The sequence below is a fragment of the Elaeis guineensis genome, chromosome 3 (genome assembly GCF_000442705.2).
Source record: "Elaeis guineensis isolate ETL-2024a chromosome 3, EG11, whole genome shotgun sequence".
Taxonomy (NCBI): domain Eukaryota; kingdom Viridiplantae; phylum Streptophyta; class Magnoliopsida; order Arecales; family Arecaceae; genus Elaeis; species Elaeis guineensis.
The window spans coordinates 114,631,557-114,648,334 of NC_025995.2; the positions used below are offsets into that span (position 1 = coordinate 114,631,557).

General features: G+C 50.0%; 1 pseudogene; it reads right to left on the reverse strand.

The window, feature by feature from the left end:
- Positions 1-401: 401 nt before the first annotated feature.
- LOC105041499 (plastid division protein PDV1-like) lies at positions 402-14,542 on the reverse strand (annotated as a pseudogene).
- Positions 14,543-16,778: the final 2,236 nt, after the last annotated feature.

The window sequence follows — 16,778 nt, forward strand, 5'->3', positions numbered from 1 at the left end:
TTAATAAAGGAAACTGGAAGAATTCCAAGGCTGAAACTTGTTAGAACAAGAACCGAGAGAGGTGACATTAGGAAAGAATAAAGAGACATGTCCTGGTTGTCCGACTGACGTAAAGAATAAAGCAAGACATAAAGCCTTTACCATACTGTCAAAGTTAAATGCCATTCCAGGAGTAGACGAATCGTATAAAGAAACCTAGAGAACATTGAGAACCGAAATAATAGTCTAAATGCTTTTGAAATTAAGCTGAATCAACACCCAGACTGCAGTACCAGATTGATGATACAACCATGATTGCATGATAACCACACCCTTCGCATCCCCCTCACATCTTATGAAATTAGTTAGCTCCAGTTTTCTTGTTGGGCATAAAACCCACAATAATGGAAAAATGTGGGTGATTAAGCAACAGATTGACATTTTGTGCAGTGTCAGACAAATTATTGACATATAGCCCAACTAAAAATCATAGATCAATGTGGGGCAAATGGTCAGCGCACCAAGGTGACCACAAATCAAACCAATACTAAGCAAAATATATTACACATTTTGTGCTACAACAATTAGAAGGTACCATCCTCGAAAAGATTGTACTCTAACGATTCCACTTAACATCACCAAAACATCATGTATAAGCATTAATCCGCTCAAAATCTTTGCCCTAGCCCCTAGCTGATAACACATCAAAATGTTTCATCTGTCTGGTCTGAGAAGAATTATCCAACTTAGAAATATTCTTTCCATTTCGCCTGTAAAATGCCTGATCTCGTATCTGCAGAGTATCACTCCGGAAAGCCACTTGATGTAGCTGAAGAAAAGCAAGCATACTTACGGCAAACATGGCAGCATTGCCTAACACATTGCCAATCCTTTCCAATCTGAATGACTTGTTGGCTAAAGCCAGACCAGAAATTAACATCTGCATCAAGACAGATGACCTTTTTCCCTCATGAATTTCTAAATTACAACCTGACCGATTCCTTGGAATCTCATAGAGGTTTTCTGGTGAGACAAAATGACCGGTATCATGCACGTAGCCAACAAACTCCATAGCTTCTTCAATGACTTTGTACTTCTTTCCCTGATGACCAGCCAACCTCATTGCAAGGATAATGCGACTTTGATCTAACCTTGCTATTGCAGCATCTCGTTCTGCTCGCTGTTGTGATCGTACAGTCTGTAAGGCAATGATACATGTAAACTTAATGTTAAAGACATCCCTAATATAGTATAAGTGTATAACCATATGCATATGTCTTGCATCAAAATACAAATTGCTCTAAGTGTGACTAATAACTTTAAACAATAATTAGCAATATCATGCCATTTGTCGACACATCTTTGAGAAGGATGGTAGTAAATATTCTAGGCTCAACTTTTTGTGAAATTTGTTCAGAGTCTTTTGAGAAGAAGATCCCTGCCTAAAGGGCTGCTTATTTCAAAACAACAGTAAATTGGATATGCATAAAGAACATCAAGGATTCCTCAAGCAAATATAAGTGATCGATGATGGATATATTAATAATGCTAAACCAAAATTCAAAAAACAATCTTGTTGGTATAAGAGCATATTGTCAGACAGCCGAATTTCAGAAAACAATCTTGTTGGGTATAAAATACCCTCAATCGAAGTTCTCAACCACAAGAAAGACTCCGCCCGGACTCCTACGGGAGCTGGGCTCCGTCACCAACTCCAACTGCGGGAAGATTCCGCCCGGACTCCTACGGGAGCCGGGCTCCATCCACGGCTTCAACCGCAAGAAGGGCTCCGTCCGGACTCCTACGGGAACAGGGCTCCGTCACTGACTTTAATTGCAGGAAGACTCCACCCGGACACCTACGGGAGCCGGGCTCCGTCACCAACTCCAACTGCGGGAAGACTCCGCCCGGACTCCTACGGGAGTCGGGCTCCGTCACTGACTCCAACGGCAGAAAGACTCCGCCCGGACTCCTACGGGAGCCGGGCTCCGTCCACGGCTTCAACCGCAAGAAAGACTCCGCCCGGACTCCTACGGGAGCCGGGCTCCGTCACCAACTCCAACTGCGGGATGATTCCGCCCGGACTCCTACGGGAGCCGGGCTCCGTCACTGACTCCAACAGCAGAAAGACTCCGCCCGGACTCCTACGGGAGCCGGGCTCCGTCCACGGCTTCAACCGCAAGAAAGACTCCGCCCGGACTCCTACGGGAGCCGGGCTCCGTCACCAACTCCAACTGCGGAAAGACTCCGCCCGGACTCCTACGGGAGCCGGGCTCCGTCACCGACTGCAACGGCAGAAAGACTCCGCCCGGCTCCCGTAGGAGTCCGGGCTCCGTCACCGACTCCAACGGCAGAAAGACTCCGCCCGGACTCCTACGGGAGCCGGGCTCCGCCCACGGCTTCAACCACAAGAAAGACTCCGCCCGGACTCCTACGGGAGTCGGGCTCCATCACCAACTCCAACTGCGGGAAGATTCCGCCCGGACTCCTACGGGAGCCGGGCTCCGTCACTGACTTTAATTGCAGAAAGACTCCGCCCGGACTCCTACGGGAGCCGGGCTCCGTCGTCAACTCCAACTGCGGGAAGACTCCGCCCGGACTCCTACGGGAGTCGGGCTCCGTCACTGACTCCAACGGCAGAAAGACTCCGCCCGGACTTTTACGGGAGCCGGGCTCCGTCCACGGCTTCAACCGCAAGAAAGACTCCGCTTGGACTCCTACGGGAGCCGGTCTCCGTCACCAACTCCAACTGCTGGTAAGCTCCGTCCGGACTCCTACGGGAGCCGGACTCCGCACCTGACTTTAATTGCAGGAAGACTCCGCCCGGGCTCCTACGGGAGTCGGGCCTCGTCCTCGATTTCAACTGCCGGTGAGCTCCGCCCAGACCCCTACAGGAGCCGGACTCCACCCCCGGCTGTGACTGAAGGAAGACTCCATCCGAACTCTTGCGAAAGCCGGATTCTGAGCTCCTCTAGGACAGATGGCTAACTACCTCTCTCCGCCAGACACTCCAGCCGGACTTCAGCCGGCAGACCTTCGCCCCCTGGCGCGCTGCAGTAACTGCTGCGATTCTGCTCTATTCCCTACGGCAGATTCTACGCAGCTCCATCACCCCACGACCCTGCTCCACCTCCTGCGACGGATTCCACGCAGCTCCATCACTCCCTGGCAGGCCGTAATAATGGCCACGGTCCTGCTCCACTTCCTGCGACGGATACCGCGCGATTCTTCTATCCTCTGGCAAGTCGCGACAACGGACGCCGCTCCGCTTCTTGTGGCAGACTCCACGTGGCACGCCCCGGTAATAGCCACGGGTCCACCCCACTACTCTCCGCAACAAACTTTTCCTGACTATGGGCGGCCCACTGCCAGACGGTTACAGGCATCACCATCAGTTTGTTGCCCCTTCCGCCTATAAAAGGGGAACCCCAGATACGTTATTTTATAAGCTCTAGTTTTTACCTAGAAACTCTGCTAAAATTTTTGTTCGAGCACTCCATTCTTGTTGAGGCAGAGAACTGACTTGAGCGTCGGAGGGTCTTGCCGGAGCAACTCCACCTCCGGTTTAGACTTCTTTTGCAGGTCCCGGCGGCGACCGCGACTCCCTCGACTCCAGCTTCTCCGGCGCAGGTGGATTTTTGCACCAACATGATTGGCGCTAGAGGAAGGGCACTGTGTCTTCGCAGTATCCTTGTTCTTAAAGGAGTGCTCAACGGGACCGCCCGTGGGCATTTCTTCCGGCGTCCCCTCCTCCTTTCTCCACTTGGTCCTTGCTCGATGCCTCCCCGCAAAGCATCCACGCGACGGTCCACGGCCTCCGCGGCCAGATCTCAGGCTCCGGCCTCACCTCCTGTTTCCCAACCTCCTCCTCCTCCGACGACGGCAGTCGGCGCGGAGCAGTTTGATCTGCTAGCGCAGCAGGTCAGAGGCCTCACTGAAGCTGTGCAGGCTATGCAGCAGCCGCAGGCATCAGTGCGCCTGAAAAGGGTGTCGCCGGAACACCAGAATCCGACGGTGGGGCGGGCCACTTGGGCCAGCCGCCCCGTCTTTCTTGGAAAAACGAACCCGAGGGTAGAGAGCCCTCAATCGGATCACGACTCCACTCCTGGAAGATCCCTGTCCCCATTCTACCAGAGGATCCTCGAGGCTCGAAGTCGAAAGGATTTTCTAGACCGGAGACTCCAAGAGATGAACCGACAGATCGAAGAACTCCGCCATGCTCCCCCCGCTTATGGTGAGGATATTTGCACTGACCCCCCCTTTTCTCAAATGATCATGCAGAAACCGATCCCGCCAAACTTCATGCTCCCCCAGTTCGAAAGCTACGACGGGACTTCGGACCCGATTGATCATCTGGAAGCCTTCCGGACGATGATGCTGCTTCATGGCGCTCCCGACGCCATTCTATGTCGAGCCTTCCCATCCACCTTGAAGGGAGCGGCGAGAAACTAATATTCGGCCCTGAAGTCGGGTACCATCTTTTCCGTCGATCAGATGAGCCACCAATTCTTGGCCCATTTTGTCAGCAACCGGCGCCCCCGGAAGGGTTCGGAGTCCCTCATCAATATCAAGCAGAGGGAAGGGGAGTCCATTCGGGCCCATATCAACCGTTTCAATGTCGCGGCGCTGGAGGTCCGGAACTTGAACCAATCAGTCGCAATGGCCGCTCTGAAGGGCGGCCTTCAGAAGAATGACCTTTTATTCTCCCTGGAGAAGAAGTACCCCAGGAATTTTGCTGATTTGTTGGCTCGGGCTGAAAGGTACGCCCGAGTAGAAGAAGTCTTCAAAATGAAGGATGAGGAGACCGCGAGAGAGCGGCAGGCGGGAGACTCGAGTAAGCCCGCAGTCGAAAAAAGGCCGAGAGAAGCTCGGCCGCGTTCTCGATCCCCTCCTGGGCACAAGCGTGCCCATACTCCACCCCGGGTACGCAGGCAGAGGAGTCCGGATCGCGGGGTTCGATGGGGTTCTCCACCGGGAAGGTTCCGCAACTACGCCCCCCTCAATGCCTCGAAGACCCAGGTGCTGATGGAGGTCAGGGAGCAGCTCCCTAGGCCAGAGAGGATGCGCACACATCCCGGGAAGTGCAACCCCAACAAGTTCTGTCTCTACCACCGAGACCACGGCCACGACACGGAGGAATGCATCCAGCTCCGAGACGAGATCGAGGAGCTCATCCGGCGAGGTCGACTCGACAGGTTCATCCGACGCCGGCCTGAGGGTAGAGAAGATCGGCCAAGAGCCCTGCTGCAACCTGAACCGCTAAGGAGGGAGGAGCAGCCCGGAGATCGGCCTCCAATCGGGACCATCGACTCCATCGCCGGAGGGCCTCAAGGAGGAGCAGACCTTCCGCAACCATGGAACTCGGGAAACCTGTAAATGTATCGCTTACGATTTCGCCTTGAATCTAAATTTCTTTCGATTTGGCATGCTCCTCCCATTTGGCATGGATTTATCACGACTGGGTATAACCCCTTCAAACAATTAAAACAAAGTTATGTTAGGAACGGGAGGAGAACCTCATCCTAACATGACTAAAATGAAAGTCCGATTATCTTGAGATCGGATGGGGGGAGAGGCCTTACAATGCCCTAATGCACCCCCACAGCCATGTCAGGAACAGGAGGAGAACCTCGTCTTGACATGAGCAAAGTCAAAGGCCTGGTTCTCTTAGACCGGATGGGGGAGAGGCCTTACAACGCCCTAATGTGCCCCCACAGCCATGTCAGGAATAGGAGGAGAACCTCGTCCTGACATGAGCAAAGTCGAAGGCCCAGTTCTTTCAGACCGGATGGAAGGAGAGGCCTTACAACGCCCTAATGTGCCCCCACAGCCATGTCAGGAACAGGAGGAGAACCTCGTCCTGACATGAGCAAAGTCAAAGGCCCGGTTTTTTTAGACCGAATGGGGGGAGAGGCCTTACAACGTCCTAATGTGCCCCCACAGCCATGTCAGGAATAGGAGAACATCGTCCTGACATGAGCAAAGTCGAAGGTCCGGTTCTTTTAGATCGGATAGGGGGAGAGACCCTTGCAATGGCACTTATGTGCCCCCGTGGCCCCGTTGGGAACAGGAGGAGAACCTCGTCCTGAAGGTGACAAAACCCGGCCGCCCGACAAGATCAGATGAAGGGGAAAGGCCCCTCAGCGGCACCTTCACACTCCTACGCAACCCCGCAAAAAGCGAGGGGAGGGCCCTCACTCTGAAAAGAGGAGAGAAATTGAAGAGGAAGAGCGACGAGCTACATCGGAAACAGATGAAGGACAAACCACACCAAAGACCTAAGGAACCTCGTCCCAACAAAGACCGGAAGTTCCTACTAAACACCCCCAGCCTCTAAGAAGGCTCTCGACACAGGTCAAGAAGACAGCGACGTCTCCGAAGTAATGCGGAGTTCGGACCACCAAGCTCGAGCCTGCGGCCATGAACGACGAGGAAGGCAAACCAGCGTATCGACGACTGGACACCTCCCAACGACGTCAACGTCAGACAAGTCGAACGACAAGAGAAGTTCGACGGACGATAATTTAATACAATATGCGGACGAGGTAACACAAAATCCCCTTTTCATTCCATTTGCGAAATATACACCACAAAGCCCAAAAGGCCAAAGGAAGAAAAGCAAAACGACAAAAGCAGGACAAAACAACAAAAGGAAAAGTGTATACATGAAAAGACAGAAGGCCAAAAAGAACCCTAGGGAAGCTCTGCTCCTTCCGACCTAGAATTATCTGCTCCACCCCTCATCCAGGACTGACTTAGATTCTCAATTTCTTCTTCTAGCTCTCTCCTTTTCAGCAGCGCATCCTGGAGCGTCCGACGAAGTCACTGACTCTCGGTCTCCGCCTCTCAACGCCTCTTTCTCAGGACCTCAGATTCCGCCTCCGCGTCCGTGACGGCCTGCTGCTCGTATGCCAGCTGGATCTTCAATTGCTGCAGCTCAGCCGTCCTTTCCCCAAGGGCGACAGAAAGCCCTTCGACGGTTCCTCTCAGAGACTAGAGTTCATTAGAATCCCGGACAGAAGTCAGCTGAGCCCTGTCCGCCAGCTGCCTCTGAAGACGTGCGACTTCGTCGGTCGCCACCCTGAGTCTCCCTTTACATTCCTCTACCTGCCTGCGCCAACCGGCCCGATGCACGTCGTAGCTCACCTCGGCGTCCTGAAACTGCTGCTGAAGGTCAGAGACCTTCTTCGACCACTCCCGGTCGCCGTCAGCCCGAGCCAAGAGCCGGGACGAACTTCCTCCCAGCTGGCCGATCTTCTCCATCGCAGCCGACAGTTCCACCCTGAGAACGCTAATCTTGGCGGCTTGAGCCCAAATTCGGTCGCTGGCGCTCTTCTTGCATTCCTCAAGCTCCTTCGCGAAGTCCGCCTTCCTCCGGCTATACTCCATGATCCCCTTCACGTGGAGATTTCGAAAGCGGGTGGCCTCCGCGGTGGCTTCAGAATGACCCTCTCTCAATCTGCGAAGCTCGCCTTCCATCTTCTTTGACTTTTTTGTCAAGTGAAGGACTTTCTTCTTCAGCCGCTGGATCGTCGACTTCAGCGGAATCCCCAGGGGAAGTGCTTCAGCAGGGCACTGCCATCGGAAGGCAAAAGCGTCAAGACACACCTCATCGCAGAAAGAAAAGTAGAGAGAAGAAAGGAAAGAGGGAGAAGCCATCCACGATAAGAAATTCAACTTTATTGATCGGATGATTCTTGAAGACAAAAAGGAAAAGAAAAATTACGGTAAAATAAAAATACAAGGTCGGAGGTCTCAGACCTCAGGGGCAGGAGTTGGAGAGCTCGGCGTTCCTGGAAGGGGGGCTGCGGCAGCAGTGGTAGCGGGAAAGGGACCGGCCTCGTCTTCAGACTCCTCACCCAGGAAGCTGAGGTCGAGCTCCGAAAATTTTCTGGCCACCTTCTCCTGGCAGAGCTCGAACCCCTTGATGAACGCCTCCTAGCCGAATTGGACATTCAGGTCCCTCATCTCTGCGGAAGTCTTGAATTCCTCTACCGCAAGAACCCTGGCCTCCGAGACCAGGACTGAAATCTGCTCAGCCAAGTTGGCGACCTCGGCCTCCGCCTTTCTCACCGTCTCCTCCAAGGTCTGCTTCTCCTCCTCCCGAGCTTGTTTCTCTCTTTCCAGGGCCTCTTGGAGGGCGACTACTTCGGCTGTCTTTTCTTTGAGGCGAGCGACCTCGGCCCGACAATGCTCCTCCACCTGGACGGCGTCCCTCCTCGCCCGGTTCGTCGCCTCGATATTGGTGAGGAGCTGGTGCCCAATCTGCAAGGGCGACAAGGGGATCAGAGCAAGGGTCGAATAGCCGGTTAAATGAAGATTTGTTTACCTCGAGGAAGGACCCTAGGGAGTCCCAAACCCGCTGCTCAGGATCGGCGCGATCGATCCTCTCGACGACTTCGGGCAGGATGCAGCCGTCGATCAACCGCCTGATCAAGTCCCTGTCATTGAAGGGATTCTTCGGCTCCTCTTCAGAACCGAGGGACTCGTCAGCGGTGGCTCGGCGGCTACTCACCCTGCGGGCCACCGACTTCCTTCTCTTCTCCCTCTCGACTACGGGCGCCTCCATGGAGCGGACCCCCGAAACGGGAGCCCCAGTCGGTGGACTCCTCGAAGAAGCCCGGGGGGCCGTAGGTTCGGCGTCCGAGGGAACGTCGATCGCTGGAGCCGCCTGGACGGACGCGGTCAAGCTCGACTCCTCCGCCCTGGCCCTCTTTGCCGATCCGGAGGCCGCGGCACCCTTTCTTTTGTGGGCCTTGAGGCCCTTGGTAAGCATCCGTGCTGCTTCGGCGTCCATTCCTTAAAAAAAAAAAAAGAAGAAGAAAAAAGAGAAAGGGGGGAGAGATCAGAAATCAATGATGGAACGAAAAAGGAGTGGCACAAAAAAAAAGAGAAAAGGAAAAAAAAAAGAGAAAGAAGAAGGACAGAAGAAAAGAAGAGAAAGAAAAAGATGAAGTACTCGCAGGATCTTGGGGGCTCAGGCTGATGTTGAACAAAAATTACTCCCTTAGAAGGTTGGGAAGGGAAGGAGCGAAATAGGCGAGAAGCTTTCGGGCAGCCGGGAGGTCGTCCTCCCCCAGGTTGAGGGCCCGACGGACAGAATCCCTCAGAGAGTCCCAAGGGGGCAGGCCAAGCTCAGGGTCGGGCAGTGGATGAAGAGGTATTTTCCCTTCCAATTGTGGATTGAAGAGGGGGCACCTTTTAGCAACCCCTTCTTGCCGAACTGAGGGGAGAAATACCACCAGTCCTTCGCCGAAGGATGACGCTTGAAAGTATAGAAGTGCCTAAACAGGGAGATGGGACGGTCGGACCTCGACTACGTGGCAAAGGGAGAGAAATCCTATCAAAAACCTAAAAGAATTCGGAGCAACAGAAGCCAAAGAGATGTCTAAGAAGCGAAAGAGGGCGACAACAAAGGACGGAAGCGGAAGTCGGAGTTCGGCACGGAACGCCTCCTGATACAGGCAAAAACGACAGGATGGGGGAGTGCTAGCCCGGTGGGAGGGGCCAGGCAGCTCCAGGTCGTACTCCGGAGGAACTCCATACTGAACCCTTATCAGAAGGAGTTCATCCGGAGTCAGGGAGTATGGGATGGCGCCCAGCGCAAAAATCGGGCGAAGCCCAGCCCCAGATGCGGGTTCATCTACAGAATGAGGGACCTGGGGGGTTGAGGCGGAAGAACTTCCGGAATCGCTGGGAGCGGAAGAGCCGAAAGACATTTCGAATAACTTCGAAAGACAACTCTAAAGATCCCGAAGAAGGCGGACAGGACAAAGGACGAGAGGTCACAGGAGACTAACTCAGAGGAATACAAAAAAAAAATGGTAAAGAAAAGGCCCCTAAGTGGCGGGAAGAAAGACGAAGGTTCTGGGACTAACCTAGATCGCTCTGAGGGATGCAGAGAGGCGAGGACAGGGACGACTCGAAGGGCGCCTATGGCCCGAGAAGACGCCAAGAGAAACAGGGCTCTCGAAGAAAGGGCAGATACTGATAGAACTCTGAAGCGGAATAGGGCCCCTAAAGGTGGAAGGACGGGTTTAAATAGACCCTGGGATCCGGCGCCATAATGATCGCGAATCCCTCCAGGCCGGCCCGCGCTCGACACGTGTCCCACTCGCCACGGCAGGCGGCTAAAAGTGGCTGACGGTTGGCAAGGCCATTAATGTGCCGTATCTGGGCCAGTGTACCAGCGAAAATTTCGAAGGGTCCCTTCGTATCACCCCGATTCGAAAAGACTCTAGCACGCGCACATTTAATGCCAAAATATCTGGGGGCGGTCGTGCGCAGGATTCGAGGGGACAACTTCGGCTATGCCAATCTCTCTGTATTTCCTTCATTCGAAATTCAAACTCGAAAGTAGGGGGACTGGTGTTGGGTATAAAATACCCTCAGCCGAAGTTCTCAACCACAAGAAAGACTCCGCCCGGACTCCTACGGGAGCCGGGCTCCATCACCAACTCGAACTGCGTGAAGATTCCGCCCGGACTCCTACGGGAGTCGGGCTCCATCACTGACTCCAACGGCAGAAAGACTCCGCCCGGACTCCTACGGGAGCCGAGCTCCGTCCACGGCTTCAACCGCAAGAAGGGCTCCGCCCGGGCTCCTACGGGAGCCGGACTCCGTCACTGACTTTAATTGCAGGAAGACTCCACCCGGACTCCTACGGGAGCCGGGCTCCGTCACCAACTCCAACTGCGGGAAGACTCCGCCCGGACTCCTACGGGAGCCGGGCTCCGTCACTGACTCCAACGGCAGAAAGACTCCGCCCGGACTCCTACGGGAGCCGGGCTCCGTCCACGGCTTCAACCGCAAGAAAGACTCCGCCCGGATTCCTACGGGAGCTGGGCTCCGTCACCAACTCCAACTGCGGGAAGATTCCGCCCGGACTCTTACGGGAGCCGGGCTCCGTCACCAACTCCAATGGTAGAAAGACTCCGCCCGGACTCCTACGGGAGCCGGGCTCCGTCCACGGCTCCAACGGCAGAAAGACTCTGCTCGGACTCCTACGGGAGCCGGGCTCCGTCTACGGCTTCAACCGCAAGAAAGACTCCGCCCGGACTCCTACGGGAGCCGGGCTCCGTCACCAACTCCAACTGCGGAGTCTAGGAGTCCGGGCTCTATCTACGGCTTCAACCGCAAGAAAGACTCCGCCCAGACTCCTACGGGAGCCGGGCTCCGTCACCAACTCCAACTGCGGGAAGACTCCGTCCGGACTCCTACGGGAGCCGGGCTCCGTCACTGACTCCAACGGCAGAAAGACTCCGCCCGGACTCCTACGGGAGCCGGGCTCCACCCACGGCTTCAACCACAAGAAAGACTCCGCCCGGACTCCTACGGGAGCCGGGCTCCGTCACTGACTTTAATTGCAGAAAGACTCCGCCCGGACTCCTACGGGAGCCAGGCTCCGTCATCAACTCCAACTGCGGGAAGACTCCGCCCGGACTCCTACGGGAGCCGGGCTCCGTCACTGACTCCAACGGCAGAAAGACTCCGCCCGGACTCCTAGGAGAGCCGGGCTCCGTTCACGGCTTCAACCGCAAGAAAGACTCCGCTCGGACTCCTACAGGAGCCGAGCTCCGTCACCAACTCCAACTGCTGGTAAGCTCCGTCCGAACTCCTACGGGAGCCGGACTCCGCACCTGACTTTAATTGCAGGAAGACTCCGCCCGGGCTCCTACGGGAGTCGGGCCTCGTCCTCGATTTCAACTGCCGGTGAGCTCCGCCCAGACCCCTACAGGAGTCGGAATCCACCCCCGGCTGTGACTGAAGGAAGACTCCATCCGAACTCTTGCGAAAGCCGGATTCCGAGCTCCTCTAGGACAGATGGCTAACTACCTCTCTCCGCCAGACACTCCAGTCGGACTTCAGCCGGCAGACCTTCGCCCCCTGGCGCGCTGCAGTAACGGCCGCGATTCTGCTCCATTCCCTGCGGCAGATTCCACGCGGCTCCATCACCCCACGACCTTGCTCCACCTTCTGCGACGGATTCCACGCGGCTCCATCACTCCCTGGCAGGCCGTAATAATGGCCACGGTCCTGCTCCACTTCCTGCGACGGATACCGCGCGATTCTTCTATCCTCTGGCAAGTCGCGACAACGGACGCCGCTCCACTTCTCGTGGCAGACTCCACGTGGCACGCTCCGGTAATAGCCACGGGTCCACCCCACTACTCTCCGTAACAAACTTTTCCTAACTATGGGCGGCCCACTGTCAGACGGTTACAGGCATCACCATCAGTTTGTTGCCTCCTCCGCCTATAAAAGGGGGAACCCCAGATATGTTATTTTATAAGCTCTCGTTTTTACCTAGAAACTCTGCTAAAATTTTCATTCGAGCATTCCATTCTTGTTGAAGCAGAGAACTGACTTGAACGTCGGAGGGTCTTGCCGGAGCAACCCCACCTCCGGTTTAGACTTCTTTTGCATGTTCCGACGGCGACCGCGACTCCCTCGACTCCAGCTTCTCCGACGCAGGTGGATTTTTGCACCAATAAATCTACTTACATTGTTCACAGTGTTGGTTAAAGAACAGAAGATAACAGCAACTAAACAACAATGAATTTTCTCGTGGACACAACCCCTTTATCCTAAAATGTCTACCGACAATAAACTGTACTCTGTACAAAAAAGCAGCATGTTACAGTTTAAATGAATCACTACCAAGAACACCAGAGTAATCCTGGGGGGAATGTAAAAGAGTGTCTAATGTTCTCCAACTAAAGGTGGAGAAAGGAGACAGAATTCAACAGTCATCATAAAAATGAATATGTAAATTGTGGAGCAAAATGACACAGATAGGAATGAAGATCTCATGCTATTAATTGACCATGAGTATAACGAGATAAGAAGACCTATTTACACAACCTTTATCTGGATCAATACGTCTAGCATATATAACTGGAGGTTAAGAAAGAAAATTCAAAGGAAAAAAACTTGACAGCACCAAGAGGATCATGGAAACTCTCAAAATCTGTGGTTTTTGGTGGAGTAAACATGTGGACAGAAGTTCCTCAGCAGGACACCATTCTTTAGTTTCATCTTCCAAGTCCTACGAATGTATAAGGCCTGTTCCATTTTAGCCTGAGATCCACATCACAGGACTGAACCTCAACCAAATAAGGCCCAGACAATCAGACAAACAGGGTCGCTTTCTTCCTACTATTTTCTTTTTGACTTTATCTTTACAGCAACAAAAGTCTGAACGTTGAACAGTAGTCTAATTATTAAAAAGAAAGAAAAAAGAAAGAAAATTGAGAGTTTCTCTGCTAGGCATTTCCATGAGAGGTCCAACGACTTATTTTAGAAGCTTATAGCGCTTGAAATCTCACCAAAACATATAAATACTTCTGATACCCAGCATATCATTTGATCAAAGGTCCCCTGCATTGTTATTTTCTTCTCCATGAGTAAATTGTTGACATTTTAGTTTCAGATAACACATTCATAAACATCTCTTGAAAAAAGAAATATCTCTTTAAAATAGAGATCATAAAAACATGTAGGAGCTTCGAGCCAAAAAAGTTATATGGATCATGCACAAGTAATGAAGTGAGACAAAAAAAAGAAAAAACTATAAACAAACTTCGGATAACGCATTCATGAACATCTTTCGATAAAAGAAATATAACACATTCATATAGAAATTAGAAAAACATGTAGGAGTTTCTGGCCAAAAATGTTATGTGGACCATGCACAAGTTATGCAATGAGACAAGAAAACATAAACAAATAATACCCCCGTCAATAGAATGTTGAATCAAATATGTCACCTAGTGGATCAATTTCAGCCAAAGGCTTAAAATAACTCAAAATAAGTGTTAGTTTTAATATTGTACAGGCTAAAAATGTTTTCTCAAGTTAGAATTATTCTAGTTCTGAATGCCAATGATCCTTCCAGCACACAAAATAACTTTTATTTTTTCAAAACACTTGTGAATTTGTAAACCCCGACCCAGTGAAAATATGAAAAGAGAAAAATAAAGAATCCATGGATTATGATCGCAAATTTACTCGTCTAAAAATAAGGCAACAGCAAATTTATTCAAAAGTTGATTAGACATAAAAATATAAACCTTTTATTTTCCAACCACCAAACGAATCGAAGCAGGCAAATAAGGAAACGGAACAAAAGAGAATTTCGTAGTAGCTCACATGGAAGAACTCGAGCTGGCGCTCGACGTTCTCGAGGGCGGTCCGTATGGCGTTGAGGCTCCTCGCCTCCGCCATCGCCGCGTCGTCCTCCTCCTCTTGGAAATCCTTCACGTAAACGAACCCGCTCCCGCAGTCACCGTCCCCTCCGGCCGCCGGCAGCGAGTGCTTGTTCTCCCGGGCGGATTGGCTGAGAGCCTTGATGGATTGAGGAAGTGCGCCCGGGAGATGTCGTGGATGGCGTCGCTGATCTGGTCGTGGAGGTCCCCGATCCTCTCCAGCACCGCCTCCATCTCCATGTCCCATCTCATCGAAAGCGATTTCTACGGTTGGAATTAGGGTCGCGGGGTCGTCCTCTTTCCTTCGGTTCGGGAGTCGGAGGACACCTGGGAGACGCTTCCGGAGGGAAGGGAGGGAAAGGAACGAAAACGGACAGTATAATAAAAGCGAGCAAGTTTTTATCTTCATAGGCTGTGACGTGGACCGGGTCAATCAAATATATTTCGCTCATGGCGAGCTTGTGTCCCGCACCCATTCTGGAATTGTGGCAAACACGAACGGGATAAATAATAGATTGGCGTGTTTGGTCCTCGGATAATTTTTAAATTGAAATCGGCGTTATGAGTGTTTGTTGGTTATTATTATTATTATTATTTTTTTTTTTTTTATGAAAACAGTCTTTTTAAACAAATCTTACGGGAATATATCTAAAAACAATTAAAAAACTAAAAAATTTTAAAAATTTAAATATCAATTTCAGATCGGTGCATAAAAAATTATCGATGTGCTGCGCAATATAAGCCGTGATCCAATCAGTTGCGGTGCTAATCTCACAAGAAAGGTGTCTGATAGAATGGCATGCATATCCAGATAATAGAATGAGCATGTTCTATAAAATATGATGAGAAACAGCTTCGTGCATATATTACTAAGTTCAGGACATCATCATAACAAAATTATCCTCAATGGCAATATGATTCATGTACAGAGTCCTCTGAGTATACACAATCTCAGTCCATGCAATTTGGAGCTGTTCGTTGGCTTATTTAGTTGTGCAAATTAAAGCTCGAGATGTTGGAGCAAAATTGAAAATATACTACTTAGCCAATTTGTATTGTTATCTTGGTTGCTGTATCAACGATTTTTATCAAGGACTACCTCCTTTGAGTTAGGGGGGGTCTACACGTACAATAAGAGGACATTATTGTAGGTGCGGAGAAGAAAAACAAAAGTTAAAGAAAAAAAATTTATTTATGGTACATTTGATCAGTCATTAAAAAAATATTTTTTTAATTTTTAAATTTTTAAAAATTAAAAATTTAAAAATAATATTTGAAACATCATAAAAAATTAAAATTAAAATAATTATTTTATATATAAAATAAAAATTTTTTACTTTGCAAAACTTATTTTTCTGCTTTTTTTTTGCTTCCGCATATCTAAAACAGTAAATCAAAAATTAAAGAGCCTGAATCTTTTTCTCTCATCGAGTTCTTCACCTCTCCATCCCTTTCTCCATCCTTTCCTGAATCTTTCTCTCTCGTCAAGCTCTTCACCTTTCATCTCCAAATATTGCTTTTTGCTTTATATCAATGTAGTTATCAAATATATTTTTTATTTTTATATTTTTATTTAATAATAAAAAATAAAAAATATATTTTTAAAAAAATTAAAAATTAAAAATTAAAAAATATAATCAAACGCACTCTCAGTATATTCAGATGTAATCACGGAGGTGGACTCATTAACTGCTAAATTGGTTGTATTGGCTTTACCCAACCGAAAAGTAGAATTTAAACTGAGTCTTCGATTTATCCAACTAAATAAGTCTTTTTCTCTTTCTTTATAAAGAAACAGCTAGAATTAGACTCGGTTAAATCGAGTTGGAATGCATGTAGGACTTCGGGCAGCTTGACCCACCAGGGTGCTTCTTCTGAATCAGCATCATCCACAGCGAGATTTCTCTATTCAGGTATTGAGAGAAATCCTATATTATCGTGTATCTTTAAGGCATATATAATAAGTGTGGACTCTTTTCTTTAATAAAGTTTTACTTCATTTGATATCAAAAAAAAAAAAAAGATATTGAGAGAAATCCTATATTTTCCTTGCCCTTGCATATGTGTCCAGCGCGTGAGCGTTGAAATGCCATCCTGATTAAGTTTCCAAAAGGTAACAAACAGCGTTAAAGATCCAGAATTTGCTTTCATTAATGGGGACTTACCTACACACTAATCAAAACAAAGGTGACCATAAGGGATTTGTTAGAGCTTAAAACATTCGGACATCCCATATAGTCTTTTATATATATATATATATGTGTGTGTGTGTGTGTGTGTGTATGTGTGTGTGTGTTTTAGGGAATAGAGGTGCTATTTTTTGATAAAAATATACGTGCTAGTTGGAAGCCCTCGTAATTTATCTGTGGAATGATAGATGAAATCCGACGATCACGAAAGCGCTCAATTGGGCAATCCCTAAATATTAGGATACAGCATTCTTCTAAAAATAGGATTTTTATTGCACGGACAAGTAGAAATGAGAATTCCCACACAGTGGTATACTCCTTTTCTTGTTGCTTGACTTCTGAAACTCTCGACTTTTCAAACATAAATGGATTAAAACATATCATGTTGCCAGATAAAATGCTT